We start from the raw sequence: 13,363 nt of genomic DNA on the forward strand, positions 1-13,363 counted from the left end.
ATGTGTAAAAAAAAAGCATAGTGTATATAAGGTTTGGTATTACCCGTAGTTTCAGGCATCCACAGGTAAGGAGGGACTACTGTATTACCATTTAGATTCAAAAACTGTTCAGAGAGAAATGTATTTTTGTATTTATTATAGATGAGGAAACCAGATCATGAAACTGTCAGTAACTTCCCCAAAGTTACACAGTGAGAGGCAGAGATGAGACGTGAACCTGCCTCCTCTTCTCAGAGTCCTTCCTGCTGAAGAGAACCCTGAAGGAGGAGGAGATTGTCCAGAGCATGGGCAGATTACCTATTTATCTCTATTCATTTAGACTCAGGCCACTCTGAAAGCAGAAAGTGGAAGACACACGTGTCTGCCACAATACTTGTAGCTCATAAGTTGGAAGGGAGCCAGGCATCAGCCCTTTTTACGCAGGACACTATAATAAACCCTGGCACAGGACCTACAATTTGATTATGGAAAGAAACAAGAAACAAGTGCATTTTGCTGCAGCTTCCCTCTGAGGAGGGCTGGCATCTGCCCACTGCAGGGCTAGATTTTCTTGTCAATATTGTATTTACTATCCTGGTCACAGGAGCCCAGAGAGGAGGATGAGTCACAGTTAACTGAATGCTAAATTAGGAAAAAGTAATCCATTTGTTTCTTTCAAATTAGATCCTCCAATGCATTTTAAAGCATTTTTTTTCCTCAGCAATCATAGTCACAATCTAAACAGGGAATGCCTTCCCAATGTATGCTAATCTGCCTCTCTTATATGTAAATAAATGGCCATTTGTAGTATTCTCTTCTTATTGTGATGGCAGGATTTTGATTATATTAATCTTCAACTACAAATGCTTAATGGGTCCAGGGTTTCTTTTTGGGATAGTAAAAATGTTCTGAAAGTAGAAAATGATAATGATCACACAACATTGTGAATGTACTAAGTGCCTCTGAATTGTGTAATTGAAAATGATAAAAATGGGTGAAAGAGGTGAAGGATTGAGAAGTACAGATTGGTACAGATTGGTAGTTATAGAATAGTCAGCATGGGGAATATTGTCAATAATATTGTGATAAGTATGTATGAGGCCAGTTGCATTACTAGAAATATCAAGGGGAGCACTATGTAAAGTATATAACCACTATGCTGTCCACCTGAAACCAATACAAAATAAAATTGGAAGTAAACTAAAAAACTGAAATGATCAAGATTGTATATTTTACATTATGTTTATTTTATCACAATAAAAAAGAAAAAAGAATTGCAGGGTACCTGTCCCACAGATTTCCCACGCGGATGAAATGACTGACTCAGAGGCGAAATGTCTGAGGAAAGAGAAGGGCAGTATCAGACATTCTCTGGGTCCGAGATTTTATCAGATTGACTACATGTAGAAATGCATGACTTGAGGAGGCAGCCCCCCTCCTAACTATCCTTAGGAAGGACAAAGAGAAATATAAATCAACATACAGTGATAAGTGGTTCAGACTTTTATGGCCAGAGCACATTGCAAAAAGTTTAGACTGTACTCCTGGAGTTAAACATTCTGATGATGTAGACTTGGAGTTATACAACAGGGCAGGCAGAGTAGGCTTTATTAGTGTCAAAGAGCACATTATATTTTTATCTTTTTTCCTAAGACCCTCTGGAGAGTGGGAATAGTAGAGCGGCAATTGGGGCATGCTAACCAGCTGTCTTTAAGGCTTATGGGCCCATATGCTGTTCCCAGCTCAAAGTAGTGGTCACAGTTTCCAATACCATACAGACTGGTCTCCCACAAAGGAGAACATGGTAACACACAACTCACAGGACGGTTCTAGGTCCTGAATTACATAGTAAGCACCAAATAACTGTTGTCAATGATCGTGCTGGCAGGGATAAGAGATGGGAGAAGTGATAAAGGGTGTCAGAGAATTCAGGACTGAAAACGTGGACTGGGGAAGAATTGAGTAGAGACCTGGTGGTGAGGGTATGGAGAGGGGGCTATATGGGGTTGTGAAGGAGGACATGGAAAAGCAGGTGTGGGTGCTAATGGTGCAGATCTTTGTATCTTAATAAGAGGGAGACAGAGAAGCCTTTCCATGCTATTCTAAGCAATGGACTGGTTTCTATAAATAACCCTAAATTCAGTGATGTGGTTAATGTTTGTGGTGAGAACAAAGTCAGTGAATTTTATACCATGTGCGTAGCTTTGCAAGCCCTGACTTGTGAAGTAACCCAAATTTCAGTTTTAGAGAGAATGTCACACCAAGGGGCCTCAGTTTTTAACATTTTGGATGCAATAGTAGTCAGGGCACTTTGGTGAGGATACACACATTTGTTAGGAAACAACAGATTTCAGAATGGGAAGCTGTGATAGTTGGTCCCAGCTGTGTTGAGCTCCAATTCTAGAGCCTTCTCAATAAGCACCTTCTGATTGACACACAAGGGGACTCTGTGGCTACTTTAATGAAAAAGACTCCTACCTTTCACTTGCACACCCTGCAACCCCCCAGTGCTCTGTCCATGCTAGGGGGGGATGTGAGTTATATGCATCCTTTGTAAGAAAGAGCTATAATTCTAGGGTCAAACATAGAAGGGAGAAGGGAAGGGGAGTAAGTCTGAGCTGCTTCAGACCCTGGGACCCACAGCTATTCCACTTCTTGCTGCTTGTCTGGGCGTGGTGCTCAAAAGCTTCTTCCTGGCAGACAGCCCCTGAGAGGGCAGAGAAATACTGACAGAGGCTATGGCTCAAGAGGCCTGGATGGGTGGTCTGCAATCCGGGAAAGTACGGGATTTCTGTCTTGCCAGTTCAGTAGTCCAGATGTTTGCGGGTGGCCGTTTCCAGTTCCCTTACTCCCAGGCCCTCACCCATCCCTTTCACCTGATGAATGAAAATCCAGCTGGGTTCATGCACAGTTGAGGAGACAAAATTGGGATACTGGGGAAATGGAAAGTGGGGTAAGAGGGAAGAGAATTGGGATCGATGCTTCTTAGAGTGGCAGTGATGAACCACTTCATGAAGACAAAAGGGAGAGGTGGGTGGGGGACAGGAATCTAATGGGCTGTGTTGCTGTTACAGAACCCCTGGGCTGCTCCAATTGAAACAGAACCCACAGGCTGTTTAGTTAGGGGCCCGATTGCCCGCCGCCAGAATTATAACTCTCAATACCAGAGTTTAGTGAAAAGAAAAAGATTGTTTATTTAATAGTTACATAGATTTAGATTATTTGCGGATTTCTGCTGTTAATTCTTATGTTCCTTAAAACACCCACAAACGCATAGTTCTGCCTCCTCCTACCAAACCAGGGTAGTTTTAGAAAAGTTAGAGATACTGTTTCCCTACTTCCTAGACACAGTTCAGCTTTACCGGTGGCTGCCAATCATTCAATTCTGATTGGGGGAGGTCTTGTCTGTGTTAAGGGGCTCGCCAGCTTTTAATCCAGAACCTCATGGATTCTCAGCCTTCTTGTAAGCTGCATGGAGTTTTCCCTTCTTAAAGCAGCATGGTGTACCCTCCTTTGTAATCCTCATGGAGAACTTCTCAAAACCGCATGGTCAGTCCGTTAAAATGTCTGGCGCTTATTTTTAAATCTCTGACTGTGTCCTGTGATGCAGTGGGCATGTTACTCAGTTTTGACCATTCACAGAACCTCATGCAGGCTCTGTGTGCTCTTTCCATACCATTCCCTGGTCCAAGGCCCCTCCCATCTCCTTGAGGCCTTGGAAACATCCTAGCTATTTGTGTAACAAAGACACCAGCCACCAGCCCCAGGCATGTGAAGGCATCCTGAAAGCTGCTTCCTTCTCCCCAACCCCCAGTCACGAGCTCTGGGGGTTTTTGGACACCCCCCCTTCTGTAACACTGCAGGGATTCAGACTTGGCCTGGGAGTGGCTCTGCGGGAGTGAGAAACTCAGGGGTGAGAGGCTCTGTGAATGGGGAAGACCTGGTGTTGGGGCCTTTTAACTAGAACCTTGAAGGGGATAAAAATGAGGATTCAAATCCTTCTACGTTACTTTTAGCCACTGGACTGGTCCTCTTTGAATACAGAGATGAGACCACAGGAGATCAGCTTATGTTTGAGTTATACCATAAAGATACACACTTGAATACCCTTAAAATGGGCAAAATGAGTGAAAGGGGTCAAAAGGTACAAACTTCCAGTTATAAAATAAGTAAATCCTGGGGATGTCATGTACAGCATGGTGACTCTAGTTAATAATACCGTATTGTATATTTGAAAATAAAAATAAATTAAAATCAGTCTCGGACTTTCAATCTCTCAACCTCCCGCTCTCTCCTCCCTCAATGAACTCTGAGAAATATTATCAAACCAAAGAAAAAACTGTGCTGTTAATTCCATTTTATTTTAAAACTTCCAGGTCAGAGGAAGTAGTTGAAAAGGATTTACCCCAACACAAACACATGCAAGGGAGTGGGGAGTGCACAGAACTCGTGGCGCAGGGATCACTTTTCTCCACTGCCTGCTTTAGCTGACCTGGCAAGTCTAATCTCTAACTCTGTTATTCCTCCCAGCATTGCCCCCATCCTTGTAGCAGGATTTTGAAAGTGGAAAGACAGTCCTGTTTGCTTCCACCACAGGCCTCATGGACTTTGTTTCCCTGAGTGGGATCCTGAGTTTGGAGGCACTCCAAGTGACAGAAAATTGGCAGGTTCCTCACCATTGATTCCTCATGCTCTTGGGAGGAAAGGAGTTCTGCTTAGGACTTGGCTGAGCTCTTGGCTGGGTGCCCCAGCCAGTTACTCAAAGTTCAAGGAACTTGACAGACAGAGGCCGTGTGTCTGGGCAGAGATGTGAGGACCAGTGAGCCTGCCATGTCATGCTAGCACCTTCTGTCTTCATCCAGAAAGCCTCCTTTCTGACCAGGCTCATTGTGGTGTGTTCTGTGTGGTAACTTGGCCCACCAGGGGTGGCCGTGCACCCCGATCCCTCTAGTGCCCCACAGGAGCAGTGACAGTGTGTGTGTGTGTGTGTGTGTGTGTGTGTGTGTGTGTGTGTTTTACTGAAACAGTTAAAAAAAAAAAGACAGAAGGCTTAGACAGATTTCCAGGAAACAGACTATTAGTCTAGACTAGTAAACCACAGCCAATATCATTAATGGATTTGTGATTATTATTTCTATATTTATTTTTGTATTTAACTGCCCTAAAAAAGAGTAAAATAGTGAGAGAAACTATGTGTATGCACCAAGTTTTCTAATGACCAGCCAATTCCAATGGTGATGTATTCATGGCATCAAGAGAAGTCAGTTCCAAGGATTGGAGACTATAGATTCTTTCTGTTTAAAAACAAAACAAAACAAAACAAAACAAAAACAAACCTTTGTGTGAGTCTTTTAAAAATAGCAAAAGCAACATGTCATTGTGTCCATCCTGCTACCCTCAGCTGTTACCATTCCTGTCAGTGCTGAGTCAAGAAAGACAGGAAACAGTTCTTCCCAGATTCCCCCTTTAATCTTCCATCCAGCAAGAAGAGCTGGGAACTGGGTGGCTTCCTCTTGCCTTCATGACACTGGGGTGCAGAAGGGCAACTGCCCACTCTTTGAGTAAGATGACTTCTTGGTTGAGGTTCCCTTGGTCACTGCAGATCCCTGGTTCCTGTGGTCCCTACCAAACAAACTTTGATGGCACCATTGATCACCTGGGGAGGTAAAAAAATATCTCAGTGTCCAAACCACACCCCAAACCAACTCAATCAGAACATAGAGGTTGGACCCAGGTATTAGGACTTTGTTTGAGATTGTTTTCATGGCAGTAAAATATACATAACACAAAATTTACCATTTTAACCATGTTTAAGTGGACAGTACAGGGTCATTAAGTATGTTCACAAGTTGTGTAACCATCCCTAGCATCCATCTCCAGCACTTTTTCATTCTCCCAAACAGAAAGTTTGTCCCCATGGAACACTAATTCCCCTTCCTCCCTGCCCCCCAGCCCCTGACAACCACCATCCTACTTTCTGTCTCCAGGAATTTGACTCTTCTAGGTCCCTCATGTAAGTAGAATCATACAAGATTTATCCTTTTGTGTCTGCCTTATTTCACTCTGCATAATGTCTTCAAGGTTCATTCATGTTGTAACATGTGCAAGAATCTTTTTACCTTTTAAGGGTGAATAACATTCAATTGTATGGAGCTATTACCACCAAACACCTCCGCCCAGATCCCTGAGAGAAGGGGGCTCACTTCTCACCCTTCTAACACTAAATTAGAAGTTAATCACATTCTACAGCTGAATGTAGTCTTGTATTGCAGCCAAAGCACAGTATGGGATAGACAACTAAATACATCTTTTCAAGTGAAACAAAGAAATTAATTAAAGCCAGACAGGAAGTGTCTCCGATGTGGTGTCTGGAATTGTACCCCCTCTTGGGCCTGCAGGCACCAACAAGGAGGGTGAGATGTGGCAGGTAGTTGTAGGAAACCTAAGGCAGACCTTGAAGTAGACAGAGTACCCCTCGTGGGTCCATGGCAGTGCTGGTGAGCAGGTTGTGCGGCCCATGCCCATAGGGATGGAGGCAATGTTGAGTGTGTGTGCTTGTGTACAGTATGTATGTATGCACGTGTGCATGTGTGCAAGTAAATGTGTACATGTATGCAAGTGTGTGAATGTGTATGTTTATGTGTGTATACACAAGTGTGTGCATATATACGTGTGTGCTTGTAAGTGTGCATGCATGTGTGCATGTGTGAGTCTTGTGTGAGACCTGGGTAGGAGAAGGGGGAGAAAGACAGTAAAAGAGCCATGATCATGATGGATGGGCATTTTTTCTGTTCCCCAGTGAAAAGGGACAAGGTCTCTGAACGAATGAAGAGAAGTAAGTGTTAAGGAGGCTAAGAAGTGGGCAACTTCCTGTATATTATTTTGTGTAATCCTTTGTCCTGCTTTTTCAGGTGAGTAGGCAGAGGTAGACAGAGTTCTCTTGACCTGAAAAAGGCTGGGTGGTGGGTAAGTGACATTACTGGGATCTTATTTATGGTCTTTGACACCAAAGGAAGTCTGCAGACACTCTGTTCCCCACACTGCCTCCCTAGTGGCCCCTTCCTGCCATCCTTCCTAGAACCAGTGGACATGTATCCTGGTGACTTACTAAATGCAACCTTGGAGGAAAAGATTTGCCCTTCCAGACCTCCATGCAGTCACCTGCAAAAGGAGACCGATGAATTAGGTGAACACAAAGATTCCTTATAGGTCCAATATTCTGTTTGTGAGGCCTGACAGATTTTGTGGAGGCAGACTCTGGGCTAAGTTGGTCATGCTGGAAACCTTCCCTCATCAGCCCCAGGCACAGCTAATAGCATTTAGTTTCCCAAAAGCTGACTTGGAATGAAACACTGGTTTTAGAGTAAGGAAGAGCACCTGGCCCTGTGAGAGTTCAGTAATGATCTGGTCAATGAATGAAAGATCAGCTGGCCCTCAGTGCTCCCTAGGCCTTGTGCTGTTGGCAGGGGAAGTGGAGGTGCCATGTGCAGAAGACATAGAGAAACATTTGCACCTACCCCAATTTAAACAGATATTTATTACCAGGGCCACGTGGTAGGTTTGATTTTTTTTTAAAGAAAACACAGATACAATATGCTCAATGCCACTAATCATGAAAGAGATGCAAATTAAAACCACAATGAGATATCTATTACTTCGCACCTGCCAGAATGATTACCATCAAAAAATCAACACACAACTAGTGCTGGCGAGGATGTGGAGAAGAGGGAACCCTATGCACTGTTGGTGGGGACACAGACTGGTGCAGCCACTGTGGAAAACAGTATGGAGTTTCCTCAAAAAATAAAAAATGGAACTGCTGTATGACCCAGTGATCCCTCTTCTGGGAATATATCCTAAAAATCCCAAAACACTGATTCAAAAGAATGTATGCACCCCTATGTTCATAGCAGCATTATTTACAACAGCCAAGTGCTGGAAACAGCCCAAGTGCCCATCAGTAGATGAGTGGATCAAAAAGCTTTGGCACATTTACAGAACGAAATACTACACAGCCATAAAAAGGAACTGTTGTTTTTTGTGGCATGTATGAACCTGGAGAACACTATGCTAAGTGAAATGAGTCAGTCAGAGAAAGACAAATACTCCATGATGTCACTCATATGTGGGACCTAATGAACAAAATGAACTGACGAATGCAATAGACACAGAGGCACACGTGGGACACGCTGACAGCTGTTGGGGGGGCGAATGAAAGAAGGTGCACAACTTATAGGCACGGACAACAGTGCGGTGACGGCCAGAGGGAAGGGGCTGGGGCTGGGGGCTGGCTGGAGGTGGGCAAATGGGGAGAGAATGAGACATCCATAATAGTGTCAATAAGAAATTTTTAAAAAAGGAAACAGATACAGTTTTGGTGGGTTGGTTAAATGACTTACTTTGATGTGGTACTTTGCAGACTGATTGAGATGAACAGCTTGTGTTTGTGGGGAAAAACAGAGAAAAAGGGAAAGTTCCAAGCCACTGCCTGTTTCTCTTTGCTGTAAAGAGGGCAATCCAGAGTAGGTGGTCTTTTATATCTAGAAGCCCATTAATTAGTCCTACAATGAACATATCAGGGAAGGTCCTGGACTCAGTAGGAGTGGAAAGTGGGATTTCATAGCGTGTTCAGGAGAGGATATTGGAAGGCGACAGTGTCCAGAGAAGCATGTTGGGGGTGGGAGCCTGAAGCTCCACTGAGCTGCGTAATGTTTGGTTCTGTCACTGTCAGCAGCATCTGTTACTTTCCTAAATGCTTCATGTGAGAGATTGTGAGGGAAGTTTGAAAGCTAGGGTGTGAGTCATGGTAGAACAGGGAAGAAAACCATTGCATGGCTGCTGTGGGACCCGCCATTGCCAAGGGATATGAATATTTGTAACAAGATTTACATGGTCAGGAAGTAAAGACAATGGTCACAATTGAAAGCCACTGGATCCAATAGTTATGAAAAGGAAAGAAGTGAGAAGTACCTGAGGAGTGAAAGCCAGTTAGAAAAACAAACAAAAAAACCAACAATAACTGTAATGGACAACAAAAATCTCTGAACTGAAAATACCTCATTTTCAAAAGCTTCCCAGTAATTAATGAGAATGAGAAAAGAGAGAGTAGGGGATATGTTTTTTGTGGGAAAATTATTTTTACTGCAATTTAGAAATGTGAATTGGGTTTCACTAGCCCAGTCAGGAGAGGGAGTTTGATTGTGGTGCATTCTCTCTTCCCGCCAGCTGCTGGTCACTCTCCTTCATCGTGTGTCCATGACATGTGGTGACTGTGCTGGTCTCCATGCCTGTGACTGTGCATCCAGGGTTGGCCACGGTCATACTACAACAGCCCCCTTATTCACCAGGGCTGGGGTTAATGTGATCTAAGTTAGTGGGCAAGAACTCTGAGTTTTTGGCAAACCCCTTATCAAGGAACCACTGATTTGGCTAATGTCTGCTTAATCATGTTTCCATGGAAACTCCATAGTTTTCCAATTTATTATAATTGGAGAGTTTATATCGCCTTCCCCTCCCCGCTCATGTCATGATATTACCTAATATCTTTCTCCAAGAAGCTAAAAACCTCCCCAGGTTTTAAAAGGCTGCTTCAACCAACTGAACCACACCAGCCAGGGCTAAATGAGTGACTCTTGATCTTCCCAAATACCAAATGAATTTTAACAAGACTTAATATAAAACTGACCTTTATTGCAATTAAAAAAGAACGAAGACAATTTGATAAGTGCCTTCGATTACAATGTACCTGCTATTTACATGTAATTATACTTTATACATAGCTTGAATAAGGTTCATTACATGTAAACGATAAGATATTAGAAGTTTAATTCCAGCTTTTTGGGAATATTCAGAATAAAAATACTACAGGCAGAAACAGAAAACAAATAACCATTTCAGTCCTTAGGTACCATTATTGGATGAATCATCAAGATACGGCCCCAGAAAAGAGTTGTAAATATGAATCAAGTTGAAACTTACTCAACATAACTAACAGTATTGCTATTGTTTAAGCCCTAAACATAATAACTGGATCATTAAAAATAATACAACATCAATTAATATAGCGCCTTCCTCCAGTGTTCAAAGCATTGATATTTCTCTATATTATCTCATTTGTCCCCATAACATCCCTATGAGGTAGGCCATGGTTGGTATCATTATCTCCATTTTGTATATGGAGAAACTGAGGCACAGAGAAGTTAAATCATTTGTTCAATGTCATATAGTAAAGTCAATGTTGAAACAGTGACCACAGAGCTATGAGCTCATTTCCAAAACTAATGCTTCTTTTTAAATGATCCCCTCTGAGAATTTAATTCAACACCTCAATCCACATTTCTAAGAAATAAAAATGTGTATCTTTTTCCTCCCATAAAAATTGTTGAACTACTATAGGCAAGAAACACATACTCTGGGGTAGATGTTAGTCTGATGTTACACTGTTCTATAGTTTGTGAAAGTCTTTTGTTGGGTTTGTTTTTCCGTTATGAGGAGTTTCATTTCTTAGTTAAAACAAAGTCGGAAATCTTTAAGTGAAACATTTGAAAGGCTGTGTCTAGTGACCTACAAATTATAGTTTTATTAACCATATTATGCTATCTACAAACCAAGTTGATTTCTGAATTTATAAAAAGAAAATAGCTAAACAATAATTTAAATCTTTGAGATAGCCTTGCTCATTTATATCTACTTACAGCTTGCTACTTAAGAGATTCAGAGTGGCAGACAGGGATTTGGGATAGCACATTTTCCAGACACATAAACCGACAGGGGCAGGAAGCCTTGCCTGTGTCACTTCATTCAAATTTTACTTCTGGTTTCTGCCCTGCCTGCCCCCAGAATCAAGTATGCAGTTGGTACTCAGAAAAAAAAAAAAAAATTGAAAAGAAGTGTGAAAGTCTGAGCTATACAGGACCCTCTCAAATGCTTGTGGATGTGAATATAAAATTCAGATTTCCTGACATTTTTTTCACCAGCTTCTACCTATGTGACAGTTGCTGTGCAGCTGCTCCCCAGGACACCAGGAGGCAGCGCGGAGCAGCCCACAAAAATCAGCTTTCTACTGTGGCCCCAGGGAATACAAGAGAAGCCTGTGTTCAAACAGAAATGGTAAAAAAAGTATGCAAGCTTGTGGAATGGGTCACGAACACCACATCAGGTTCATTTATGGATTTTACATTTAAAATATGTAAAAACTTGTCCAGGGAACATTCAAATTCATTACAGACAGACTGAGGCCTTGGTGTTAGTCCCTGGCCCAGGGAAGGAAACTGCAGTCCATCACAGAAGCCTCTCCTACCTCAATGGGGGCCTAGACTTAAAAAAAAATTATCTTTAAGCTTAAGAAATGAAAAAGATAAGAGTTTGTTTTAAACTCATGGTTTCTAATTTGTTGAGCTAAAAACAAACAAAAAGAAACAAAACCAGATATTACGACCAGACATTTCTGGAGTGCAGACCCTAAGGGCAAAGGCTGGTCTTTCTTTTTACCTTAATTGTCCTATTAAGGGTGACAAACTAGTATATTGAGTGGAATTTTTTTAAATTAAATGCATAAAGAAGCTACCTGTTCTGTTCACTTGGGAAAAAATTACTCTCCTGAACACCCATTCAAACAATAACTATGATGATAAGTTTACTTAGAGTGAACTTAAAAAAATCAAAACCAATATCAAAAATAATTATGGTGGATCCTTAGGTTTCCAGAAAGGGAGACCCACAGCCACTATGTCACCATTCACCTGGGCTCATCCTTAAAGGGAGCTTGATTTCTCACTCCAAACATCAGTTTGCCTAGAAATGGCCAGGTCACCTAGTGTCTGGTAACTCCAGTTAGATGCTTGAACACTCTCGTTTCCTCAGGACATGGGAGAGTAGCTCAAACTGGTTATAACTGACATAACTCACAAGAAGTATTTCATGGGAAGAAGAGGGGCAATAGCTACCTGGCTAGAATATGTTGCTTTATAAATGATTATTTCTGACAAGAAAGGCTTTTTTTCTCCTTTAAAATAATCAGCATCCTACTTTATGGGAAACTATGGGGCTGCTGTCACAAAGATCCATCTTCACTGGAGCTTCAGGAGACCCTGGGCTGTCTCAGTGCATTGTGGGGGACAGTGAGCTTACCAGTTACAGAATGGTCATGTGAGATTTTTCTGCATTTGTGAGTTTGAGTACTCAACAGAATTTTGTAAAGCTGTTTTTCGTGGATCCTTAGTAACGGCCATTCTTATGAGAGATGTGGGCAAGTGTGTACCTGGTTGAGCAAAGCTCACAGCAAAGGACAACTAGCATCTGCTTCCCCAGGTTGATCTGTGGCTTTATTTGGGCAGCCTGCCATGCAGGAGAAAGAGGTGGATGCAGCTGTCTGCTCACCTGGCGGTGGGACAGCTCTGTGCCAGGAGGCAGGGAAGCAAATGGTATTGCAGAAGAGAGACAAGATAGGATGTCCTGGAAACAGAAGACTAGGAGGGACTGGGATGGAGAACAGGCCCAGAGGCTGTGCTGGGCAAAGTGACAGAAGGTATTCTGTGCAGGAGGAGCCCAAGTGAGGCTGGAAGAAATAGTGCCTTCTGCCCACAATCTTTAGGCTACTTCTTAAAAGGACTAGAGTCAGGGAGGAAAAAATTATAAGCTGTGGAAGCCAATGTAATATTTTTAGACTAAAACTAAGGTTTAAAAATTCTCAATATAACTTTCTCACTCTTTTACGAGTTGAAAAATTTGGCCATAGCAGAGGCCTTTTGACACATAGAGTCAACAATGCCGCTCAGTGTCATAAATTATTTTTGAGTAAGAGGAGTATTTTGAAACTGATTGGAACCTCCTAGCAGATAATAAGTCACTTTGTTTTGAAACTATTTTTATGAGGAAAAAAAACTATGAACAATGAAATGAAAATTCCTATATGTTTAGCTATATTTCAAACTTCCCCTGAACATGAGTCAGAGTAATACAGCACAATTATTTAAAATGTAACAACATTAAAATATTTACTATTGTCACTTTAACAAACAGAAACCTGAGGAATAACAATTACCAGCCTTTAAATCCCTTACACAAAGTGATCTGAGACATCTAGATCCCAATACATTTTTAAAAATACCCTTAGCATATAAGTGGTGAGCAAAGAAAAATCTAACTGCATTAAGAGAAATGGTTACCAAAATGAATGCTTAAAAAAAAATCACCTTTTTAACCAAAATTGCCTTTCTCTTTTATCTGGCGTGAAGAGTAATCTGAACTACCACTTCCTTGTTAAATAAAAGAAGAACCTGGAAAAACAATGAAATATGTCATAAATATTAGAGACTGGACATGAACATAGACTTAAAATGAGTAGTATGGGAAAAAAGCACTTACAAATGTTTTCTTCTGGGTC

The sequence above is a fragment of the Furipterus horrens genome, unplaced genomic scaffold, assembly GCF_987537825.1.
Source record: "Furipterus horrens unplaced genomic scaffold, mFurHor1.1.pri manual_scaffold_7, whole genome shotgun sequence".
Lineage (NCBI taxonomy): Eukaryota > Metazoa > Chordata > Mammalia > Chiroptera > Furipteridae > Furipterus > Furipterus horrens.